We start from the raw sequence: 26,376 nt of genomic DNA, 5'->3' as shown, positions 1-26,376 counted from the left end.
AAAACAAAGATTCTATTTATTCACAATATTACACTCTCCACACCCCAAAAGGCCTCCTCCCGGCCTGCTTCCAGCCTGGGGTTTTTATTTATTTATTTTTAAATTTAAGAGTACCCAATTCATTTCTTCCATTCAAAGGGCAATTTAGTCTGGCCAATCCACCTACCCTGCACATCTTTGGGTTGTGGGGGCGAAACCCACACAAACACGGGAAGAATGTGCAAACAGCATAGACAGTGACCCAGAGCCGGGATCGAACCTGGGACCTCAGCGCTGCGAGGCTGCAGGGCTAACCCACTGCGCCACCCTGCTGCCTTGGCCAGGGTTTTTATACTAGAGAGCTGAGCTTGGGGCAGCACGGTACCACAAGTGGATATCACTGTGGCATCACAGCGCCAGTATCCCAGTCTCGATTCCCCGCTGGGTCACTGTCTGTGTGGAGTCTACACGTTCTCCCCCATGTCTGCCTGGGTTTCCTCCGGGTGCTCCGGTTTCCTCCCACAGTCCAAAGACATGCAGGTTAGGTGGATTGGCCATGGTAAATTGCCCTTTGTGACCAAAAACGTTATGAAGGGTTACAGGGATAGGGTGGAAGTGAGGGCTTAAGTGGGTCGGTGCAGACTCGATGGGCCGAATGGCCTCCTTCTGCACTGTATGTTCTATGTACTATTTATGTACCCTCAGTTAAGGGGGAAACCCTGCCCCTTCATTACCGGGGGAGGTAACCTGGAACCTAATTGTACTGGTCTTGTGACCTCCCCAAGGATTATAACATCCCCCCCCCCCCCCCCAAAGTCCTAAGACATATCCTTGTCTGCAGCTCGGAACACTGGCTCATTAAGCGTTCTAGCCCGGGAACGATCGTCGAGCGGCGAACGTATAGTAGCGGGTGGCATGTACCGGACTGGGGAATCACGCCTTTGCGTGGAGCGTCTTGGCGGGGCCGTAGACGTTGCGGTGACCGGGGCCATGGACACTACTGGCTCAGGCGGTGGCGATATATCCATGTCAACCTCAGAATCAGTGTCCAGTGGATCCTCGTCCGGCCTTTTGGTCTCCTACGTCTCTGGTAGGTACGCCCGGGACCAATGGTGGCGACTTGGGCAGAGCTGTCAGTTCGAGCTGGGGGTGAGTTTGGTCTGAAACCTCCGGAATCTGATCCGGCATCTCGATGATGTGTCCTCGGAGGTGATCCACATGCCCATTCGATTTGCGTCCTTGTGCCCGTACTCAATATGAGACTGGTCCCGTCAGGGCCTGGTGTCCACGTGGCTCCTTCTCCAAAATTCCAGACGTACACTGACTCGCCCATCGTGAATGCCCATAAGGGCAAACATCGTCCAGCATCAGCCTAAGCGCGGTCCTGGCCCTGGCGATTTTCCCACCAATGTCCGGCAGGACTAAACTTAAACTTGTTCGCAGGCGACAGACCATCAATAATTCAGCCGGAGCGACCCCTGGCGTGGTGTGCGGCGTCGTCCTGTCACACAAAAGGAACTGTGCAAGCCACGTCTCCCAAGACACGCAGGTCAGTTTCTTCACCTGTTTTTTAAAATTTGCATGGTGCATTCCGCCAGTTCATTCGACGCGGGGCGGTATGGGGCATTGTGTACATGTCGTATCCCATTGGCGGTCGCGGACGCCCCAAATTCCACACTTGTAGACGCTGTCCCATTAGCCGAGACCGGTATCCCATGCATGCTGAATGATTGCTGCAGTCTGTCTATGGTGGCTTGAGCTGTTGTGCTCTGTATTTTGTAGACCTCCATCCACTTGGAATGGGTGTCTAAGATAATAAGGAACATCACTCCCTCGAATGGTCCCACAAAATCGACATGGAGACGGGACCAAGGATGGCCCGGCCAATCCCATCCTTGTTGGCAGTGTAAAATCTGTTGAAGCAGCACACATGGATCAGCCTGATAGAAAACAAAGGTTTTATTTATTCACAATGTTACACTCTCCACTCCCCGAATGGCCTCCTCCCCAACCTGCCCTCAGGCTGAGGTTTTTATACCAGAGAGCTGAGCTCTCAGTTAACGGGTAATCCCGCCCCTCATTACCGGGGGAACAGGAGGTCACCAGGAACCTAATTGTCCTGATCTTGTGACTAGCCTGAGGGTTATAACATATACCAATTTCTTACATTCAACACAAATGGACTAGCCATTTAATTACTGTGACTACAAGAATGGGTCAGTGGCTAGGAATCCTGCAGCAAGTAACTCACCTCCTGCCTCCCCAAATTATCTATAAGGCACAAGTCGTGAGTGGGATACTCTCCACTTACATGGATGAGTGGAGCTCCAGCAACACTTAAGAAGCTCAACACCATCCAGGACTAAGAAGCCCACTTCATTGTCCACAAATATTTACTCCCTCCACCACCTGCACAGTATCAGGAGTAAGTAGCATTTACAAGACCCACTGCAGGAACTCACCAAAGTAGCACCTTCCAAACCCACGACCACAACCATCTAGAAGGGCAAGATCAGCAATTACCTGGGAATACCACCACCTGGAAGTTCTCCCAGCTACTCACCATCCTGACTTAGAAATATATCGGCCGTTCCTTCACTGTCACTGGATCAAAACAGTGGCACCCCCTCCCTAACAACATTATGGGACTTCCGTTGCTCCAGCAAAATCTCATCCAATGTCCCGAACCAATAATCAAGCTTAAAAGTATTTCTGGGGCAGCACGGTGGCCTAGTGGTTAGCACCAACGCCTCACGGCGCTGAGGTCCCAGGTTCGATCCCGGCTCTGGGTCACTGTCCGTGTGGAGTTTGCACATTCTCCCCGTGTCTGCGTGGGTTTCGCCCCCACAACCCAAAAATGTGCAGGCTAGGTGGATTGGCCACGCTAAATTGCCCCTTAATTGGAAAAAATAATTGGGTAATCTAAATTTAAAAAAAAAAAAAGTATTTCTGTTGTTATGGGGCCAGGGTTTAGAAAACTCCGAAGTATATCATGGAGTTAACCTGACCTACAACTGTTTATTGATTTTGGCTGCGATGGGCAACACGGTGGCGCAGTGGGTTAGCCCTGCTGCCTCATGGCGCCAAAATCGCAGGTTCAATCCCGGCTCTGGGTCACTGTCCGTGCGGAGTCTGCACATCCTCCCCGTGTTTGCGTGGGTTTCGCCCCCACAACCCAAAGATGTGCAGGGTAGGTGGATTGGCCACGCTAAATTGCTCCTTAATTGGAAAAAAAGAATTGGGTAATCTAAATTTATTTAAAAAAGAAAACAAATTGTTGATTGTGATGAATACAAGGTCCTACCTTTCAGGTGTTATTCAACACAGGCCTTAAGCACTTTTAATAAAAAACAAAAGTTTATCCTACAAATTTAGTTAACATTTTTCTAAACACACACGCAAAGCATTTTTATCAATTACCCACATAAATACCCCACACAGCTACTGTACTCTATGTATAACCCTTAATAATTCCCCCTTTAGCTGTTTCAATTTAATAACAAGATCCCATAAACCAAAACAACTCTTTTCAAAGGTGTAGCCCAGCATATGGAACTCTTATTGTCTTTAAGACCAGCATATGGATAGTCTTCTTTCCTTTCCAAAACAGCAGGTTTAAATTCCTTCCAGAAAACAGTTATCACTTTTAAGTTATCAAGTAATCTGAAAACAACTTTTAAAATGCAGACACTCCAAGATACTTGTCTGCCTGAGTACAGCAGCCAAATGTGAAAATGAAAGCAACAAACGCAGAGCCACCAAAACAGCCCCAAACCAAAGCAAAAGTAAAACCAACTCCCAGAGCCACAGCCCAGCTCCACCCACACAATTACATCACTGAAGAAGCCATGTAATAAGACAAAAACATTTCTTAAAGGGGCACTCCCATGACACTGTGCTTAAGGTCCTTTAAATCTTTCCATTGTAAAGCATTTTACTTTACACCCTGCTTTGAAGGCAATCACTATTACTGTGGTAGAGCTAAATAGATTAAGGATATTGTCATAACCCAGTACAATCTGAACTTCAAACTATTTTTAAAGCTGACCAAATGGGGCAGCGCAGTGGGTTAGCACTACTGTCTCACGGCACCGAGGTCCCAGGTTCGATCCCGGCTCTGGGTCACTGTCCGTGTGGAGTTTGCACATTCTCCCCGTGTTTGCGTGGGTTTCACCCCCACGACCCAAAGATGTGCAGGGTAGGTGGATTGGACACGCTAAATTGCCCCTTAATTGGAAAAAATCAATTGGGTACTCTAATTTTATTTTTTTTTAAACAATGTGGTTGAATAGGGCCGTTCAATGGGTAATAAATGCTGGTCCCATGAATGAAAAAAGAATGTCGCTGGCAGCCTTCATGTGTAAATCTTTTTTTTTTAAATAATTTTTATTCAAGTTTTTTAATAACAATAACAAATGTTCTCCCCGCAATTTAAAACAAACAAGGCGTGTTCCCACACCAAAACAAGAAAAGAACTCTCCCCCCCAAATAAATAATAACAAATAGCAATACAAGAAAGAAGAAAATAACATAACAAACCCACCGCCGCAAAAACACACCCCCCCAACCATCCCCAGGTCTCCGAACTCGGGGGCCGCGCATCTCTCCACTGTAACAGAATCCTACGCCGGGCTACTAGAGATGCAAAGGCCAGAATGCCGGCCTCTCTCGCCTCCTGCACTCCCGGCTCCGAAGCTACCCCAAAGATCGCGAGCCCCCAGCCCGGCCTGACTCTAGACCCAACCACTTCCGACAAAATCCCCGCCACCCCCTTCCAAAACCCCTCCAGAGCCGGACATGCCCAGAACATATGGGTGTGGTTCGCCGGGCCTCCCGAACACCTCCCACACCTGTCTTCCCCTCCGAAAAACCGGCTCATCCTTGCCCCCCGTCATGTGAGCCGTGTGCAGCACCTTCAGCTGAATTAGGCTGAGCCGTGCGCAAGAGGAGGAAGAATTCACCCTTTCCAGGGCGTCCAACGACGTCCCATCTTCAATCTCTTCCCCTAACCCTTCTTCCCATTACGCTTTGAGCTCATCTACTGAGGCCTCCTCCTCCTGCATCAGTTGGTAGAGAGCCGAGATCTTTCCTTCCCCGACCCACGTCCCCGAAGGCACCCTATCTTGCACCCCCTCGGCGGCAGCCGCGGAAACTCCTCCACCTGCCTCTTAGCAAAGTCCCTGACCTGCATATACCTAAAAGCATTCCCAGGGGGGAGGTTCCACTTCCCCACTAGCTCCTCCAGAGTCGCGAACTTCCCATCCAAGAAGAGGTCCCCAAACTGTCTGATGCTTGCCATGTGCCAACTCCCAAATCCCCCACCCGTTATCCCCGGCGCAAAACGGTGATTGCCCTGTATCGGGGCCCAAACTGAGGCCTTCCCTTCCCCCCTATGCCGCCTCCACTGTCCCCAGATTTTGAGGGACGCAACCACCACCGGACTCGTGGAGTACTTTGCCGGGGGGGGAGTGGAAGTGAGGCCGTCACGAAGGCCTCCAGACTCGTACCCGCACAGGATGCCACCTCCAATCTCTTCCATGCGTCACCCTCCCCTTCCGTCACCCACCTGCGAATCATCGCCACGTTCGCCGCCCAATAATATCCACACAGGTTGGGCAGCGCCAGGCCCCCTACCTCCCTTCTTCGCTCCAAAAATACCCTCCTTACTCTCGGGGCCTTCCGCGCCCACACAAACCCCAGAATCGACTTATTCACCCTTCTGAAAAAAGCCTTCGGGATCAACATGGGGAGGCACTGGAAAAGAAACAAAAACCTCGGGAGCACCGTCATTTTAACCGACTGGACCCTGCCCGCCAACGAGAGCGGCAGCGCATCCCACCTCCTAAACTCCTCCTCCATCTGCCCCACCAGCCGCGAAAAGTTAAGCCTATGCATAGCCCCCAGGTCCTAGCCACGTGGACCCCAAGATACCTAAAGCCCTCCTCAACGGGAGTTCCCCTATCTCCCTCTCCTGACCCCACAGGTGCAGGTCATGTGTGAATCTAGACAACAGCTTGTATTTATATAACACCTTAAACATAGGGAAAAAAAATCTCACGGCATTTACAGACTATTAATCAACCAAAACTTGACAAAGAGCCCAAGAAGGGGCTATGTGGGATGGTGTCTAAAAGGTAAGCAACCGTGTCTGCTTGGGTTTCAATCCCACAAACTCAAAGGTGTGCAGTGTAGGTGGATTGGCCACGCTAACTTGCTCCTTAATTGGGAAGAAATACTTGGGTACTCTAAATTTATTTTTAAAAACTTAAGCAAAAAGGTTTTGGGCTCTGTACGGCAGGTCATGGGAAGTTCAGTGTCAGAATGCTTTAGGAACAGTAGACAGCCAGAGTTAGAGAGCTGGAAGCATAACTGCAAAGGAAGCTAAAATGGAAGGAACAGCGTGCTCCAGGAGGGTTTTAAGCCTGAAGGAGGCTACAGAGGTAGGGAGGGGTGCGACTCTGAAGAGTTCATGAAGGGGCACTGGTGATGGATGTCGGATTGGAATATGGCGAAGAGATTTTTGCATGATCAGAAGTGGGAACGCTGGCAGATACTCCCTTACTCCCGACCCCTGGCAAAGCCTAATTGTTCTGCCCTTTCTGTGAAGTTGGGATCTTTGGATTTCTATGACTTGGTACTGCACCAGATGTGTCTCTACCTACAAGAACCTTCAGGGAAGTGAGGAAAAATCGGAAGGAAAATTTTAAGATAGATTTACTGCTGCTACAGACAGGGATTTATATATAATTATTGCATTATGTTATTGTCAAGAGTGGCATTAACTGACTGTTGGAGATTTCCAGGTCTTCCTTGCAGGTGGTCTGACTTTATCCTGATGAATTACAACACTTGGCACAATCTCAGCTTGCAGGGTGTTTTAAAAATTCAAGTTTCAGAGAAAACAAAATGTAGGAAATTCTCTGCCATTCCCCCCCCCCCCCCCCCCCCCACCTCACTCTATCATGATTTTTCTTTGGTTTGTTTATTGCCCATGAAAGAGTTTGTTCAGGAATGTAAGAAAATCATTTTGTAACTGAAAGTACAGATGCCAAAAATAATACATGGCTGAAAAAAAAGTTGCATTTTTTTTGTCTGTTCCTGGAATCTTATCGGGATTGGTCGGAAATCTGGATTTGAGTGGAAGACAGCAGATGAGAATCCATTGTGTAGGAAAGAAAGGTAATTTTCTAAAGCCTTTCATACAAACAAGATTCCGAAAGCTCTCCAAGCCTGATTAAATTGGAATGAGCAAGAGGCTAGCAATGAATAAAATGCTAGGAATTTCTACTCAGCTGGGGATCCTGGGCCAAGGGGGAAAGGGCCAGAACGTCTTGCTTTCCGCACGCTGATGCAGTTGCACACATGAGCAGGCAGTCCACTAACTCAAAGTCGTGAACAGATGAAACTGCTCATAAAACCCACCTCGTGGGTCTGCAGTATTTTTTTTAAAAATGACAACACAGAACAGTATTGTTTGTTGAGCAAGTGTTATCCTTTTCGGTCAGGGAAATGTCTCTCCGTTTCTCAAAATAATGTTCTGCGTACTTAGGCAGGAAGGCATTTTGCAGTAAAGTGAGAGACTGCGTGATTTGCAGTTCCAGCTGCCCAGACTGGGAATCTGTTCCAAGAAAACAGGCCAAGTGGTGCGGGTATTTTAGAGTATGTGAGACTGAGGAAATTCTGTATCGCATTTGGCCAGACAGAAACTATTTTGCTGCAGCAATAGACTGTAGGAACATTTTATCATACAGTAGAGACTGAATGTTACCTGTTCAGTGCACTAGACTAGTGGTGGAGGGAAGGGAAGGAGAACAGACAGGATAACATGGATGTTTAGTCTAATTGTTTTATCCGACTAGGAATTTAAAAAGTCTGCAAGAATCCCAAGTATTCAACGTGACTGAAATGTCTGCACTGTTTGGTCTCTGCACTATTGCATTACATAAGCCAAATGTTTTATCACTGAAATTTTCAGATCTTAAGAGAAAGTTACTTAAAGCATAAAAAATTTATAATTTCTAGCATTTTTATCTCATTAAGAGGTTTTTTTCTCATCAATCCCTCTTAATATATTTATCACCCTTAAAATAAGTTTTGTGGGGTGGCACAGTGGTTAGCATTGCTGCCTACGGCGCTGAGGACCCGGGTTCGAATCCCGACCCTGGGTCACTGTCCGTGTGGAGTTTGCATATTCTCCCCGTGTCTGCGTGGGTTTCACCCCCACAACGCAAAGATGTGCAGGTTAGGTGGATTGGCCACGTTAAATTGCACCTTAATTGGAAAAAATTAATTGGATGTTCTAAATTTATAAAATAAATAAATAAATAAAATAAGTTTTGTTTTGGAATAAAGTAATATTTTTAAAATATTTTTTGTTTTCTTCTGTCCCCAGCTTCCTGCCATCTCTCCTAATAGCACTGACTCATGCTGGAATGTAGTCTCACATGCACGACATCACTGCTGTAGTCATTGTTCATCTGTGACCATAAATGGTGAATGTCAACAGGAAGCACAACCATCATGGCCACATCCAGCTTGTCTTCACCTGACATTCGGACACAGATCGCTGGTTAATGATTAGGAACAGGCAGCCCTGGGCAATTTTATTTCTCCCTTTCCTCTGAACCCTATAACCAATTATGGTGCTAAATTTTCAGGTGAGCTAACTCAACGCAAAACTTGTGGCCAATATGATCCAGTTTCACACCAGGCAGAATAAATCAAGTGGGGAACCCTGGGTATCTGTTAAAATAATTCATTGAGTTTTGAAAAGTTTTAAATGTAATTTCATTGTATTTTTAGTGACACGGTCAGCAGGATGTGCGGCGCTGAAGACTGGGGTTCGAATCCCGGCCCTGGGTCACTGTCCGTGAGGAGTTTTCACATTCTCCCCATGTCTGCATGGGTTTAACCCCACAATCCAAAGATGTGCAGGGTAGGTGGATTGTCCACGGTAACTTGCCCCTTAATTGAGAAAAAATAATTGGGCACTCTAGGAAATTCGGGATGTCCACATTAACCCTTACCAACTTTTACAGATGCACCATAGAAAGCATCCTATCGGGCTGCATTACAGCCTGGTATGGCAACTGCTCGGCCCAAGACCGCAAGAAACTTCAGAGAGTCGTGAAGCCGTCCAGTCCATCACACAAACCTGCCTCCCATCCATGGACTCCATCTACACCTCCCGCTGCCTGGGGAAAGCGGGCAGCATAATCAAAGATCCCTCCCACACGGTTTACTCACTCTTCCAACTTCTTCCATTGGGCAGGAGATACAGAAGTCTGAGAACACGCACAAACAGACTCAAAAACAGCTTCTTCCCCACTGTCACCAGACTCCTAAACGACCCTCTTATAGACTGACCTCATTAACACTACACCCTGTATGCTTCACCCGATGCTAGTGCTTATGTAGTTACATTGTATATCCTGTGTTGCCCTATTATGTATTTTCGTTTATTCCCTTTTCTTCCCATGTACTTTTTTTTTTTTGTTTTTTTTTAAATTTAGAGTACCCAATTAATTTTTTTTTTCTAATTAAGGGGCAATTTAGCGTGTTCAATCCACCTACCCTGCACATCTTTGGGTTGTGGGGGCGAAACCCACGCAAACACGGGGAGAATGTGCAAACTCCACACGGACAGTGACCCAGAGCCGGGATCGAACCTGGGACCTCAGCGCCGTGAGACTGCAGTGCTAACCCACTGAGCCACCGTGCTTCCCTCTTCCCATGTACTTAATGATCTGTTGAGCTGCTCGCAGAAAAATACTTTTCACTGTACCTCGGTACACGTGACAATAAACAAATCCAATCCAATCCTTTGTAGCATTGGATTATTCCTTCGATGAGCCCAGTGCCCTAGGCCTTCCTTGGCAATCTATTCCAGCAGTTTATCAGGCTCCCCACAGCAAAACACGTTCTCCCATCTTACCCTGCTTCTATCAAAGTATTGTTTTTCTGTCCCGTTTAGGTACTTCAGGATTTCAAATGGTCAATCACATCCCCCAAATAAAATATAATTTTAAAACAAATTCTGCACAAAGATGTCAAACAATTTAGTGACAAACCAATTTAGTCCTATTCTGAAATTACATCTCATTGGGAAAGTGGTATTTAGTAGAAACTTGGAAACTAATCAACTATCTTGACTGTAATTGGCATCAGCCAAGTAAGACAAAAAAAAACCAGAAGCAAGTTAACTAGGAAAGAAAACCTGGACACTCATTTATCAATAGGCAGCCAGGGTTCCCATGCCTTTTTGTTTTAATTTAGAGTGCCCAATTATTTTTTTCCAATTAAGGGGCAAGTTACCGTGGCCAATCCACCTAACCTGCACAGCTTTGGGTTGTGGGGGCGAAACCCACGCAGACACGGGGAAAATGTGCAAACTCCACACGGACAGTGACCCAGGACCGGGATTCGAACCCCAGCCTTCAGCGCCACAGTCCCAGTGCTAACCACTGCGCTACATGCCGCCCACTCCTGATCACAGTTCAGTGATGTCTGCTGCGAGGTGAACATGCGTGGATCTCAAGCAAGGAGAAATTGAGGTTGATTTTGAAAACTCCTGGTTATAATGACCAGCTAATACACCACCATGTGGACTCACTTGGCCCTTCTCACAGACTGAAGACAGACAGGTTCCTGTGGCACGACACTGCATTGTGAGTTGGCAAGTTGATAACTGAAGGCTTAGAAAAAGAGATTCACACATTTACAGCAATTAACATACTTGAGAAAGAAAAATCAAATTATTTATGCATTTGTCCCAACTATGTTTATCCTGGTCTAATTGGTATCAGACTCCCTGGTCGTGCTACCAGTGTGTATGGGCCAGACAGCTGAATAAATTGGTGCAAATTGGAAAGAGAAAAATAGAGTGAGGTGTTTGTAACCTTCTACCGAGGGGAGACAGGGGCATAGTGGCTGGGCTAGTAATCCAGAAACCCAAGGAAATGTTCTTGGTACTGACGTTCGTATCACACCATGGCAAATTTGAATTCAATAAATATTTTGAAATTAAAAGTCTAATGGTAGCCGTTGTTGTTCAAAACCTATCTGGTTGACTTCCGGTGACGGCGGGCGGGAGGCAGCCGCGCATTCGGGAACGGCATTGTCGGGGATTGACGCCCGGTCCCAGGGGCAGCGAAGGCGGTAAAGGCCAGGAGAAAGCACAGGGAAGGGATATGTCCAGCACCAGAAGAAAAAACGGCTGTGAAAACAGCTGAAAGTCCGTCGGGGAGTAGAAAGGTCACCAAGGAAAATGGAGGCTGGAGCACCAGGGGAGGCCGCATTGCTTACGGCTGAAGAAATAACTACGGTGATGGCTGCGGAATTCTAAAGGCAGTTTACAAAATACATGGAGACAATGAGGAAGGAGATGTGGAAGGTTTTGAGTGTGCTGGTGGGGGAGGCGATTTCCCCGGTGACGACGGCGGTGGCGAGCGCAGTGGCGGAGGTGCGGAAGCAAGGGGAGGCGCTGAAGGGAAGTGGAGGAGACATTATTGCAGCACGGTGATCAACTTACCTCGATGGGGAAGGAGATGCGGAAGGTGATGGAGATTAACAAGGATCTGCGAGGAAAAATGGAAAACCTGGAAAACAGATCCAGGCGATAGAATTTGAGGATTGTGAGGCTGCTCGAAGGAGTTGAAGGGCCGAGGCCAACTGAGTATTTTGCTGCAATGCTGGCGAAACTATTGGGGGAGGGGAGGATCCCTCCCGTTATGAACTGGATCAGGCTAATCGGTCGTGGAGGCCTGTACCAAAGGCGAGTGAGCCGCCAAGGGTAGTGACTCTGTGCTTCCGTAGGTACAGTGTGAAGGAGAAGGTCCTGTGCTGGGCCAAGCAGAAGTGGGTGGTGCAGTGGGCTGGAGCAGGTATACGTGTATACCAGGACTTTACGATGGAGCTGGCGAGGAGGTGGGCTGCTTTCAACCGGGTGAAGAGGGCACTGTACATTAGCATGGTGCAGTGCGGCATTGTATATCCAGCAAAGCTGAGGGTGACTTACAAGCTCAAGGACTTTGATTTTGGAACGGTGGAAGCAGCCGAGGAGTTTGCGAAGGCAGAAGGACTGTGGCAGAACTGAGAAATTGAGAAATGGCCATGTGCCTATGTAACCTCAGGACTGTATTTTATTCTTTTTTGTTTCACTGCGTGCGGGTGTATGGGTGTATGTATATATTTGGACAAGTGATGGGACTTTCACTCGAAGTGAGGACTCTATGGGTGTAGGTGGATATGCGGGGTTTGTGCGCTAAAAGGGGATTTCTGGGCTTTCCTAGGGCCGGGCAAGGGGGAAAGGGACCCGGGCGGGGGCCTCCACGCTGGCCGGTTTAAGCCGGCCAGTGAACAGGAGTGAGGTGGGGGGAAGGGCTGCGGCCATTGGAGCCTGGTAGAACAGGGTCCGAGTGGTCTAGCCAGGATGGAAAGTTGGGGGGAAGGAACTGAGGTTGGGGGAAGGTGTTTTACAAGAGGCAGTGGACGGGAGGAGTTGGGGAGGGTGGTGGGGTTTACAACTCTTGGGTATCATGTACGGCACTCGGAGATTGGATGGCGTTGAGTATGTGGGGGGGGGAGTGGACTCTTTGGTGACCATGGGCGGTCCCGAACTCCTTTTCTCTTTTTCTCCTTTGTTTATTTTGTTTCCACTGTGGGAGGGTTTGTTTTATTGGATGCATATGTTGACATGCGGGCTGTTGTTTGGGGTGGTGGGAGGACGGGATCATTGTTATTGTTAAGGGATTGATTTTGTATTTGTTACCGTTTACTGTCTGTGGGTGGGGTGGGAATTTTGGAGGGAAATGTGAAAATGGAGAATAAAAACATTTATAAAAAAAAAACAAGCCTATCTGGTTTGGCATCACGGTGACACAGTGGTTGCCATTGCTGCCTCATGGCACCGAGGTCCCAGGTTCGAATCCTGGCCCTGGACCACTATCCATGTGGAGTTTGCACATTCTCCCCATGTCTGCGTGGGTATCACCCCCACAACCCAAAAGATGTGCAGGGTGGTGGATTGGCCACGCTAAATTGCCCCTTAATTGGGAAAAGAAAATCGGGTATCCTAAATTTGAAAGAAATGCTACCGAAAAAAGACTTGGGCAGAAAGATTGGAAGACTCTGAAATACAAACAAGAACGAGTACTTGCAGGTTTAGAATTATGAGAGGAGCAAAGTGCCGTCTTTCCCGGGGTTGCTGCCTCTGGTGCTGCAAGATAAGCTTCTGTTGGAGGATGAATTAAGGGAGAGGAAAGTGTCGGATATTTACAAGGAACTGATGGAGGGTGCCTGGGTTGAGGATGTTTTTTTTAAATAAATTTAGAATGTCCGGGACGAGGATGAGCAGGTTTTTTTGGGGTGAGGACAGGTGCATTAGGTGTTCGGGGAGTCCAGCGAACCACGCCCATATGTTTTGGGCATGCCCGGCACTGGGGGAATTCTGGAAGGGGGTAGCAAGGACGGTGTCGAGGGTGGTAGGGTCCAGGGTCAAGCCAGGCTGGGGACTCGCGATATTTGGGGTTGGGGTGGAGCCGGGAGTGCAGGAGGCGAAAGAGGCCGGTGTTTTGGCCTTTGCGTCCCTAGTAGCCCGGCGGAGGATCTTGTTGCAATGAAAAGATGCGAGGCCCCCAAGTGTGGAGACCTGGATCAATGACATGGCGGGATTCATTAAACTGGAGAAGGTCAAATTCGCCCTGAGGGGGTCGGTACAAAGGTTCTTTAGGCGGTGGCAGCCTTTCCTCGACTTTCTGGCTCAACGATAGGGAACTAGGTCAGCAGCAGCAGCAACCCGGGGGGGGGGGGGGGGGGGGGGAAGGGGGGGGGGGGTTTCAGGGGGCATTGTTTATGTTAATTTATTTATTGTTAATTTATTTTGTTGTTTATTGGGTTGGGGGGGGGGGGGGGGTTTCGTTATATGCGTTGTTACGGGTGCCGGGGATGTTTATTATTGTTATTATTATTATTGTTCTGTTGTTATACATTTTTCAAAAATTTCAATAAAAAGTATTTTTTTTTAAATAAAAATAAATTTAGAGTACCCAATTATTTTTTTCCAATTAAGGAGCATTTTATTGTGGCCAATCTACTTATCCTGCACATCTTTGGGTTGTAGGAGTGGAACCGATGAAGACATGGGAGAATGTGCAAACTCCACACAGACAGTGACCCGGGGCCAGGATCTAACCCGGGTTCTTGGCGCTGTGAGGCAGCAATGCTAACCACTGCACCACCGTGCTGCCCTTCGGGCGGAGGATGTTAAGCACAAATGGGAGGAGGAGCTGTGAAAGCAGCTGGGGCTGAGACATGGGCTGAGCTTTGTGGAGGGTGAATGTGTCCTCATCCAGTTTAAAGTGCTCTTTTATCCTGTGCCACTTTCCTCGTTTATCCTTGTGTCTCTGCCACTCTTTGTGTTCTTTTATCCTGTGCCTCCTCTGTTCTCCATGCACCCTTTTACTCTGGGTCACCATTTAAAATCCCATCTGAGAGATGGCACCTCCGGCAGCGTAGTCATCACTCAGTACAGCACCAAGTGTCAACCTAGGTTATTTGGCTCATGTCCTGGTGTCCGATTAATACCTACTGCCTCAGATTAAGAGTGCTATCGTGGGCCTTGTGGAAGTGGAGGAGAGGGGTTGATTAATTCTTCGATGGGGTGCTTCCATTATCTTCGTAACAATTGTTGGAACCAACATCACATTCACCACAACAATGTAGATAGTATAACAAGAACACTCATGAGATGAAGAGCGGAAACGAGGATCAGTGTTTACTGTATGTGAGTAATTTTGTTATTGAGTAATAGTATAAACCAGGTGATAGAGTAATGGGCAAATGAATCAATATTGTTTTACACTATCCCCAGGTCAAAATTACCCCCTCTACGTGTAGCTATAATAATGATTTTCAAATGAGATATTTGACAAGAAAGGGCCATAAATCATTTCTATTCTACTTTGAAAAAAAAACATTTATGTACAATTTATTAATTGGTTTCTTCTTCTATGTGACTACCAATCATTTTGATATATCTCTTGCATTATTATTGATGTTAATTATGATAACCTTATACTATAATGTGGCACCAGAGCAAAGCAAAGTTGGCGTAGAAGAAAATACTCTGTTTTAAGACTGATATTTTTAAATTCCCCCCCCCTCTGAAAGTGGTAATTCAGGCTGGAGCCATAGCCCCACAGGGGATGTCAGCCCTCCAGTACTTAATCCAAGTAGCAATTTTTTATGTTGGGAGCCTAAATATTGAATCTATTCAACCATGCAAGGATAGTGGGGAGATTATTAGAAATGCACTACTAGCTGCCCAATGCTCATTCATTTTCAGCCACAAATGATCAGATAGTAATCCGTCGCTGTATCCCTGACTGATTTGCTCTCTATCTAAACCAGACACCTGGTGATTAATTGTAATGACCCTCTTCAATTAGTGCATCTTAGCAAACCTAGCACAAGACACAACCTTCTGAGTTCTGTGCTGGGCACTTACCCGACTAATAATTATATGCAGAAAATCATCGGACCTCCGACACAACGTGAAAAGCACGTCGTAATAATAATAATAATAGCTTATTGCCACAAGTAGGCTTCCATGAAGTTACTGTTAAAAGCCCCTAGTCGCCACATTCTGCGCCTGTTCGGGGAGGCCGGTACGGGAATTGAACCCGCGCTGCTGGCCTTGTTCTGCATTACAAGCCAGCTGTTTAGCCCACTGTGCGATAAGTCAAAACGCTGAAAGTCTGAACCAGTTTTCCCACATACCAATGGGGATTGGTTCCTGAACCAAGGCTAGAAATCACTCATGGGGCGCCTGGCAATGTTAAATGCTCTCAACCCTTGCCCTGTCAAGGCTTTAGTGAGACTCTTGACTGTTGCTGCCTGCATGACTTAGCAGAAGGTTCTCGGTTAGCTTGGGGATATAAAAGTGGAGGGGGGGGGAGGAAGGTGGGGAAACCACAAAGGAGGAGGGAGCTTTCTCTGAAAATAAAAGCTGAAGCCCAAGTGAGTGCGGGGGGCGGGGAGGAGGGGGGACTATAGACCGATCCAAAGGATGGCAAAATGTATATAAGGTCAATTAAATGGAAGACAAAATAAATCTCTCTGTACAATAAAGTAAATTAACGCCGGTAAGAAAAATGTGATGTGTATATATATAATTGTTTATAAATATGAGAAATGCCAATAAAAAGATTTTTTAAAAAAAGGTTTGGGGTTATAATGAAGCCATCGATCACTGTTGGTTCTCTATTTAACCTTGAACTTTTGTGAATCTGAACAATTATTAAATGCAACATAGCGTATAAATTAATTAAAAACACGGCAGTTGTGCCAAAGAAATTAACAGAATAAAACACTTATTTCCAAACTAATAAAGAAGGTTCACCCTGTCCAGTTAAACAGATCAGCAGTACAGAACGCCAATGCACGTGTACGAACCTGCTGGAGTGGCGTTGCAAAGTCAAAGCCGCCATTGCAAAGTTGAAATGGGCTGTCAATTTATGAACATTGTAAGTGCCGGTTGTTGTAACTCGAATGTCATAAAGTCAAGGACTGCCTGTAGATGTTAAGGTCTTCTGTCCTAGAAGTGAAATACAGCTTTATTGCAGACATGTGTAATGTTCCATTAATATTTGCACATATGTAAAGAAAGTATAATCTTTAAGAAGTTGGAGCATGAGTATAAATGCAACCAGATCAATAAATCAGGCAGGCAAACTTTAAACGACTACTATTTACAGAAAGTGTTTTTTTATTTGGAAGTCACAAACCTTTAAGTGTCTAAAGTTATGATCAAATGTCTGGTAATTACTATTCAATGAGACAAATGCTAAATTTGAATTTACCTACGCACATACCACACAAATTGGAGGTAAGACCAGTGACGACTCACTAATCATTCGTAAAGAATTATTGCACCAAAACACCCAATCAATTAAAATAGTTTCAGCAATAGTGCCTTAGGATGCTGATGCTAAGAACGGCCCATTTTTATTATGTGTTGACTGCATAACACCGGAAGAATAGAAAAACAACAGCACACGTACAAGTGAGCACATGGACCACTGTTTATGCAACTCTGTGCTTCCCCGATGACTGGCAGAAGGCCCTCAAGGTCAATGAGTTATAATCTGCATTTCCACCTGAGTTAGGATGAAGCAGGCAACATTCTAGCAGCTAGAAAGGACAGCAGCCTCTTCTGTGGGGGTGGCAATGTCTGCACAAGTAGTAGCAATAAGCTCTTCTCTTTAGTTGTTTCATGGAACTACAATAGAGGGCGAAATTCTCCGACCCCCAGCAGGGTCGGAGAATCGCCTGGGGCCTCCGAAAATCCCGCCCCCGCAGTGGCAGAGATTCTCCGCCACCCGGGAAGTGGCAGCGGCGGAATCTCGCCACTCGGATCGGTGAGGCCCCTGCAGCGATTCTCCGGCCCAGATGGGCTGAAGTCCTGCCGCTGGGAGGCCCCTCCCGCCGCCGAGGTTTGAACCACCTCTGGAACGGCGGCATCAGCGGCGCGAGCGGGCCCCGGGGTCCTGGGGGGGGGGCGGGGGGCGATCGAACCCCGGGGGGTGCCCCCACGGTGGCCTGGCCCGTGATCGGGGCCCTCCGGGCCAGTGCCCTGGGTGCACTATTTTCCTCTGCGTCCGCCACGGCCTCCGCCATGGCGGAAGCGGAAGAGAAACCCACATCGCGCATGCGCCGGCAGTGACGTCAGGGGCCAGCTGCCGCTGACGTCACTGTCGGCGCATGCGCTGACCGGCGAAAGCCTTTCGGCCAGCCCCGCTGCCGGGGGCGCCGGTTTTTTGCGCCAGTCTTCTGGTGCAAACCGCTCCGGCGTGGGGCTGGCCCCCAAAGGTGGGGAGAATTCCCCACCTATGGGGAGGCGCGACCTCTGACTGGTTGGCGCTACTCCCCTACGCCGGCACCCTCCGTCACGCCGGGTAGGGGAGAATGTCGCCCCGAGAGAGCAAACCTGCCTTATTTACACAGTAAGAAGTCTTACAACACCAAGTTAAAATCCAACAGGTTTATTTGGAATCACTAGTTTTCGGAGCACAGCTCCTTCATCAGGTGAGTGAAGAGGTGGGTGACACAAGTGATGAGCCATCAATTGCACGAGAGACGAGTTGCTATACAAAAGTTAGGCTTTATTAAGCTAGAACTTAGCCCTGCGGTTGTCTACAATAAAATGGACGACCGCCGGGCGCTCCGGCTATTTATACCTCGGTAAGGAGGCGTGGTTAACTCAGCCTCTCGACCAATCGGAGAGCTGTCACATGACTGGTCTCAACCAATCGGTCGAGAGGCACATGACTGCCAGGGCCAATGGTAAGCCGGTGTTTTGCACCAATGGCAGACAGCTATACAAATCATATCACCACAACAAGCACAGCATATACAGACAAAGTCAGTAATGTAAGATGTTACTTTGAATGCAAGTCTGTGCAGGTAATGAAGTCTTTACAGGTCCAGACTTTGCGACTGAAGAGAGGGATAATCACAGTTTAAAGAGGTGTGAATTGTCTCAAGCCAGGACAGTTGGTACACATCATTATTTACATAGGGGATGGGACTAGCGTTGGCAAAAATGAAAGAAAGACAAACTATGACTAGTTGAAAGTGCCAAATCTGCATTATTGACAAGTGGGATGTGCAAAGTGACAATTATGCAAGGATGCCTCATGGTTGATTCAGTTTACCTAGTTAGTAGCTGACCTATCAAAATCAATTGAATGGACGAGCTAAAATCAGCCATATTGCTTTCCTCATTTGCGCTGACCTCGTGAGAGCCCGACATGGAAGGTACAATCTGTATTTACATGCACAGTAGTCCCTTTGCTGAAGGGTCACTAGGTGCTTGTGGACCTACAGCTGAGCAATGAGCCAACACATTGAAGAAAGAAAAGGAGGGACAAAAACTAGCAAAGTTACAAATAGCAGCTGGATATGAGCAGTTAATTGTTTTTGTGACTAACAATCTGCAGAACATTCCCCAGTGTTAGTTCAACAATGTCACAAGCATGTTACTGCTCTAAACAAATAGGCAAATAAGTGAAATTTGTAGTATACGTTCAGAGGAGATTTGCCATATATGGCAATTTCAAAGATCTTATTTACACAAAGCATGGGCGAATCTACTTAAGGAAGTTGTATCATATGGGGTGCAAAATGTCCAAAACTCATAAATATGAGATAGTCACTGACAAATCCAATAGGGAATTCAGGAGACACGTCTTCACTGAGAGAGTGGATAGAATGTGGAACATGCTATAGAAAGTGAGGGCAGCACAGTGGCGCACTGGTTAGCACTGCTGCCTCACAGTGCAGAGGTCCCTTCTTCGATCTCGGCCCTGGGTCACTGTCCATGTGGAGTATGCGCATTCTCCCCGTATCTGTGTGGGTCTCATCCCCACAACCCAAAGATGTGCAGGGTAGGTAGGATTGGCCACGCTAAATTGCCCCTTAATTGAAAAAATATAATTGGGTACCCTAAATGTTTTATTTTTTTTTCATCAAAGAGCAAGGAATAGAAGGATGAGAGGAGGTTCATGTGGAACACAAACACTACCATGGTCCAGTTGGGTGGAATGGCCTTTCTGTGCTCTAAATGCAATGTATGTAAGAGGCAACATTCAATTTTTTGTTTCCACAAAATGCAACAGATCCAAAATTGAAATCAACCCGTGAATGTTCTCCGTTATCCCAAGTGCCTTTCAACACATCACATCAAAGATGCACTGATTGCTGTATACTGGAGCCAGTTTCTGCAACACTTGTGTTTGAAAGCTGCAGATGGCCAGTGGTATGCATGAATAATTCACCAAATATCAAGGCAAAGGATTTACAAATGCCACTGCGGTTTGTAGATCTCGTTTTCACTCCTATATTTAGCTGTTTGCCGAGTGAAACACATGCTACAGTTGTTGCTGTAAGTGCAGAAAGTATGGAATCTATGTTATTATGGTCCGACCATGTGCTGTTTTAGTTGGAAAGAAACTGATATCATTTAGTAAGGAATAATTGTGAATATCTGAATTCTTTATCTTTTAACACCTGTTGAATTGTTCTTGTGCCTCACTCATATCTGCTGTCAAGATGTCGCTGGTAATATTGCTTCCCTGACGGCCCAGCAGATAAATGGACCTCCGTATTGAACCACAAAGACCCAGAAATCTTGGGATTGACCCCTGGTCTGTGCTGAGTTAACTGATTTGGGTTGGGTTGCAACACTTTGGAGGGCGCGGCTGCGTTGCCAGCACTCTTGACCTGAATCAGAAGATTATGGATTCAGATTTCTCCTTCAGGACTTGAACACAACAATCTAGAGCAGGAGTTGGCAACTTTTTTCACCTGAAGAGTCTTCTTTTTTTTTTTAAATTGCCTAAATGAAAAGCTATAGAGATCACGTGATGTGAGCGAGGCTGTAGGTGCTTTTTCGCGAAACCTGCTCTGCCCTTTTATAACCCTTCATTTCATCCTGGTGCACGTTCCCTATTTACCTTTTATTGGGCTACATGGCTTGTGCTTTGTCCTTGCAAGTTTCTAAATTGGTATTTTTGTGAGAAAGAGCCGAAATAAAATGCTAAAATCCTCACTTTGAGGGGAGGCACTGGCATAGTGGCACTGGAGTAATAATCCAGAGACCCAGTGAGTAACATTGCTGCCTCACGGCGCCGAGGTCCCAGGTTCGATCCCGGCTCTGGATCACTGTCCGTGTGGAGTTTGCACATTCTCCCCGTGTCTGCGTGGGTTTCGCCCCCACAACCCAAAGATGTGCAGGTTAGGTGGATTGGTCACGTTAAATTGCCCCTTAATTGAAAAAATGAATTGGGTACTCTAAATTTATTTTAAAAAGGAATGCGGAAGCAGACCTCTGGTCCCACGGAGACTCGCCAGGCCCGTTTCCTCTTCTGTTAGCGCACCACGCCTCACGCCACTACCGGGGTAGCACCTTCAGAGTTGTTAATTGGCTGGCGGCCGCACACATGGTTGAGCCTCGGCCTGCATGCCATTGGAGAGAAGGTCTGCGACCAGCAGGAACAGTCAAAGCGCATCAATCCAGGCCCGCGAAGGAATTCTCTGCTCTGACAAATAATCATAGAATCATAGAATTTACGGTACAGAAGGAGGCCATTCAGCCCATCGAGTTTGCACCTCCCCTTGGAAAGAGCACTCTACTTAAGCCCACACCTCCACCCTATCCCTGTAACCACACCCAACCTTTTTTGGACACCAAGGGGCAATTTATCATGGCCAATCCACCTGACCTGCACATCTTTGGACATGGGACGAAACCGGAGCACCCGGAGGAAACCCACGCACACATGGGGAGAACGTGCAGACTCCGCACAGACAGTGACCCAAGCCGGGAATCGAACCTGGGACTCTGGAGCTGTGAAACCACTGTGCTACCGTGCTCCCCCATCCTGACTCGAAACATTAGCTCCCTTTCCTCTCCACAGAGACTGTCAGACCTGCTGAGATTGTCCAGTATTTTCTGATGTTGCATGGTGGCAGCGATGGCGCCTTGTGCTTTGATCGCTGGAATCCTGGAGAGTAATCGTTGATGCTGCTTTATTCTTTGCCTTCTTGTGCAACATTAAAGATGCCTTTATCCTGTAACTTACTCTGCGGTTCTTCTATAATCCCAAACATTACTCCCTGTTGATCATGTTGTCCATTGTTTGTTGTTGTCTTTTTTGCTGTAGGGGAGTGTGAAATGTGAGCATGATGGACTGTGTCATTGATTATCCTGTTCTAGCAAAATCATATTGAGTCAATTATGGGAACAGTTTTGCTCCTTCTGGTTATGAAGAACCAGAGCCAGGGCTGGGTGGATAGGGTTGGGAGGGTTAGTTTAGTCTTCACAAAGATTGAGGATAGCCCCCCCCCCCCCCCCCCCCCCCCAACACACACATACATGCACACACTCCCAGTTAGAGCTAATCTGTTTCAGATTTTTCTTTTGGATTTAAATTTTTTAAAATGTTGTTTCAATTTAAGAATCTGTGTTTTTATCCTTTGTTGGCCTGGCCAAAGTTATTATCATGGAGAGGACTGGGTTCCTTCTGAATCATCTATAAAGTTGAGTTTTTCTTTTCCTCTACTTGGCTGTCTCTCTTTACCCCGTCCCTTGAGGTATCAGAATGTGATGCTTAGTTTTGGTGCATGTTGAGAGACCGTAATTGTGGTTGGTTTGCAGAGGGAGGAGGTTTCTCTGGGTATCCTTTCTGCGAGGGTGGTAGCCTGCAGCTAGTCTGGGCGTCCCTTCCTTTGCTTTTTTCCCTTCTCTTTGCCCAGGTGAACGTTACGTTGGTTCTTATCCTGATCTGGTTCAGGGAGGGTTTTCCTGGTTGTGCCTGGGAGGAGGGAATCGGTTCTCCCTCCTAATTGTTGGATGTCTTGATGGTTCTTCTTCTTCTTGGGCTGGGGCTGGAGTAATTATTCTCTATCTATTTGCGTGTGTGGGGACAGGGCGCTGGCCTGGATGGGGTTTGAAAGGTACGGGCTCGACGGAGGTGAAGCTTTTTCGGATGCACTGGAGGTTCTGGGGTATAGTTTCTTGTATATTGGATGGTGCTGGGTCAGACCCAGTGATAAGGCTATTATCCTGTTACCCCTGAGGATTGGGATGTCCCTCTTTGAGGGTGCTTGCGGAGGCTGGGTTTTGCTTCTTTGGTATACAGGGGCTTGTGGATGGGCTGAGTTTGGTGCCCTGGTGGATATTTTGTTACCCCTCTTTGTTGGTGAGTGGCCTGTACTCCGCTTCATTGGTGGGTACTGGGTGGCAGCCAGGGAAGTATGGGTCTGGGATTGGTCCTGATCCTTTGTTGTCAGATGGGTTAGTTTTGGTTGTGTTCGTTCTTCCTTCCTCCTTTTCTCTTTTGGGAAGCTCTGAAGGTTAGTTATTTGGTGATTTTGTTCTGGTAGTTTAAGCTCTTCTTTTCTCCCTTTTCTCCCTGAGGAGGCCCTGAAAGCTTGATCGTAATCCCAACATGTTGTTGTTGCCGGTCCTCTCTTTATATTGTGTGGATTGATTTTAGCTCTGCACTGGGCCAGTATTGGGGTTTAGTTACGTTGTGTGGTATTTATGTAACTCCCCTTAAAACTGGGTGGGTAGGGGCGGCATGTGGCGCAGTGGATAGCACTGGGACTGCGGCGCTGAGGACCCGGGTTCGAATCCCGGCCCTGGGTCACTGTCAGTGTGGAGTTTGCACATTCTCCCCATGTCTGCGTGGGTTTCACCCCACAACTCAAAGATGTGCAGGTTAGGTGGATTGGCCATGCTAAATTGCCCCTTAATTGGAAAAAAAATAATTGGGTACTCTAAACTTATGAAAAAACAACTGGGTGGATACGATGAATCCATTCTTGGCTCCCACATGGGTGCAGATCAGACTGATATCCGGATAAAGGGGGGGGGGGGGTCGTTGGCGCTGCTGGAGTTGAGGTGAATGTACGTTGGTGCGCTCCCCAATCATGGCACGGGAAGTTTATCCTGATTTCTCGTGAAGATTGCAGGCTTGTACGGCGTTGGAGGGTTTGCACAGTTTTGTCATGTTTTCATGATCTTATCCTGTTTCTCCCTCGGTCTCTGGTGGGGCTATATGAGTATCTAGTTTTGTCTAATGATTGTATTGAGCTGGACGGCATGGTGATGCACTGTTTAGCGCTGCTGCCTCACGGTGCCGAGGACCTGGGTTCCCGGCCCCAGGTCACTGTCCGTGTGGAGTTTGCACATGTCCTGTGTGGATCTCACCCCCACAACCCAAAGATGTGCAGGGCAGGTGGATTGGCCACGCTAAATTGCCCCTTAATTGGCAAAAAAAAAATAATTGGGCACTTTAAATTATAAAAAGAAATAAATGATAAACGAGCTGGTGGTGATGTTCTCCTATTCCATTCTGTACTCATGTGTATTGAGCCGTTTGTTCTCCCTGTTTATGGAAATGTATGATTTTGTAACTTTGTTGCTTTATTCTCTAAAGTGTAACCTCAATAAATACTTATGTAAAAAATAGAAACTATTGGCAGCCACAAGATGGAAAAAAGTAAAGAATGAAATAAAGATATAAGCATAACAAAAGAGGAAATAATAATTTATTGAGAATTTAAATAATATTTTGTACTTATTTAATGCTGTAAAAGGTTATTTGTTTTAACTTGTCTAATGCTTATAAGAATGGTTACAGTTACCATTGAATTCCATGTAATTTCAATCTAGGTTGGGCAAAAATCCAGTTTCTGCGTCCCAGGAATAGGTAAAACTTATTTTTGTTTTCAAAGTTGACTGTTGATGCTTGCTTCTTCTTGGGGTCCCTCTCCAAAGGCAGGTCTAACCCACAGCACCACGATCTCCACCACAGATCAGACAAACGAGCATGTTCACACTTTTCATAGAATTTAGGAGGCCATTCGGCCCATCGAGTCTGCACCGGCTCTTGGAAAGAGCACCCTACCCAAGGTCAACACCTCCACCCTATCCCATAACCCAATAACCCCACCCAACACTAAGGGCAATTTTGGACACTAAAGGCACTTTATCATGGCCAATCCACCTAACCTGCACATCTTTGGACTGTGGGAGGAAACCGGAGCACCCGGAGGAAACCCACACACACACGGGGAGGATGTGCAGACTCCGCACAGACAGTGACCCAAGCCGGAATCGAACCTGGGACCTTGGAGCTGTGAAGCAATTGTGCTATCCACAACGCTACCGTGCTGCCCTAACTTCATCCGAGCCAGAATGACTTTGCTGGGTATATTTGAACATGTTGAATTTTAAAATTAATTAATGTATTCAGTTAGCGAAAGGTGTTATGGGCTGGAATGTATGCTCTGCTGGCAGGTTTGAATGCGGGGCATGTAAAATCCAGCGTTGGTGGAGCCGGCGGGGCGGGGGCTGGGGTGGGCGGGGGGGGAAGGGGGGGGTGGGGGGGACTGGTGGGCAAGGAAATCATTGGTGACCCGCCCATCCTTGGGCCAATCGAGGCCATTAAGGATGAGACCACACTATGAGGGAGTGATGTCAGTCAAGGGGAGACCTCCTTTGTGGCTCCACTGGGCCCAGCGGAAGCAACCTCCTCAAGCATCAGCCCCTTTTAACCCTCTCCCCACCTGCCTCTTAAACCTGCCCCCAGGACACTCGCTGAGACCTCCTGACCCCAGATTTAGCGGAATTTCTCAGTGTGTTGGGGCTGCTAATAATAGAGCCCAGCACTGGACCCTAACTAAAACTATGGGAGAGATGGCCTTATCCTCCCGAAATAACCTAACAGGGGTCTGTAGCTACTATGAAATGCCATCATTAACATATTAATGGAACGTCTTCACTCCAAAGAGTAAGGCTGGACCTTTTTTGATTTGAGAGGGTTCAATTCCCAGCTTGGGTCACTGCGGAGTCTGAACGTTCTCCCCGTGACTGCGTGGGTTTCCTCCGGGTGCTCTGATTTCCTCCGAAACATGTGCTTATTAGGCGGATTGGACATTCTGAATTCTCCCTCTGTGTACCTGAACAGGCGCCGGAGTGTGGCGACTGGGGGATTTTCACAGTAAGTTCATTGCAGTGTTAATGTACGCCTACATATGACCCTAATAAAGATTATTGTTACTGTTTTCATTTACAGAACCCAATTCTTTTTTTTTTCAATTAAGGGGCAATTTATTGTGGCCAATTCACCTAATCTGCACATCTTTGGGTTGTGGGGATGAAAACAATTCAGACATGGGGAGAATGTGCAAACTCCACAAGTCCAGTGACCCAGGGCCGGGTTTGAACCCGGGTCCTCGGCGCTATGATCATGAAGATTATTATTGAGTAAGTTTGTTCAGCATCAACCAGAATCCTCAAGGCATAAGCGATAGGTCTGACTGCACCATCTTCCATCTAATGCGATAAAACCACTCCGATTCTGTTAGTAGATGCGTCGCAGATAAGTATGATCTCTTTTGGAGGTCAAAATTAACAAAGAGACTGGATGACTGCAAAACTAGTTTAACCTGTTGAAAGGCTTCTTTCTGTTGTTCTCTCCAATAGCACCTCTGGCACTTTTTGAATGGTGTGTGGAAAGATTAGGAATAAATCTTCTGTAATAATTCACCATTCCTATAAAGGATTTCAATTCTGATACATTTTTGGGGGCCGTGCTTCCTTAATTTTTTTTATCTTCTCCTCCGTAGGGTGCAACCCCAACTAAGTCACTTCATGAGCCTGGAATGTACTTTTCCCTTTTTAGCCTTCTTAAATCTTTTTTAAACTTATATTTGCGAGGTACTCCTCTTTGGAAATTCTATAATCTGTATATCATCCAGATAGGCAACCACCTTAGGTAGGTCCTGTCGTAAGCTTTCCATCATGTGCTGGAAAATCGCACACACCGA

The 26,376-nt window shown here is 47.0% G+C and overlaps 1 long non-coding RNA gene across 1 annotated transcript in view; it reads right to left on the bottom strand.

Annotated features, from left to right (window-relative positions):
• Positions 1–553: 553 nt before the first annotated feature.
• The window catches only part of LOC119953763, an 89,326-nt gene continuing 63,503 nt past the window's right edge, over positions 554–26,376 (bottom strand). The window contains exons 2-3 of the long non-coding RNA XR_005458094.1: positions 16,432–16,573; positions 554–1,919 (exon numbers count right to left, since the gene is read on the bottom strand). This is a non-coding gene — a long non-coding RNA (uncharacterized LOC119953763). The remainder of the gene's footprint in view (positions 1,920–16,431; positions 16,574–26,376) is intronic.

Source organism: Scyliorhinus canicula, chromosome 18 (genome assembly GCF_902713615.1).
Source record: "Scyliorhinus canicula chromosome 18, sScyCan1.1, whole genome shotgun sequence".
Classification (NCBI taxonomy): Eukaryota; Metazoa; Chordata; class Chondrichthyes; order Carcharhiniformes; family Scyliorhinidae; genus Scyliorhinus; species Scyliorhinus canicula.
This window is presented reverse-complemented; position numbering and strand designations above follow the sequence as displayed.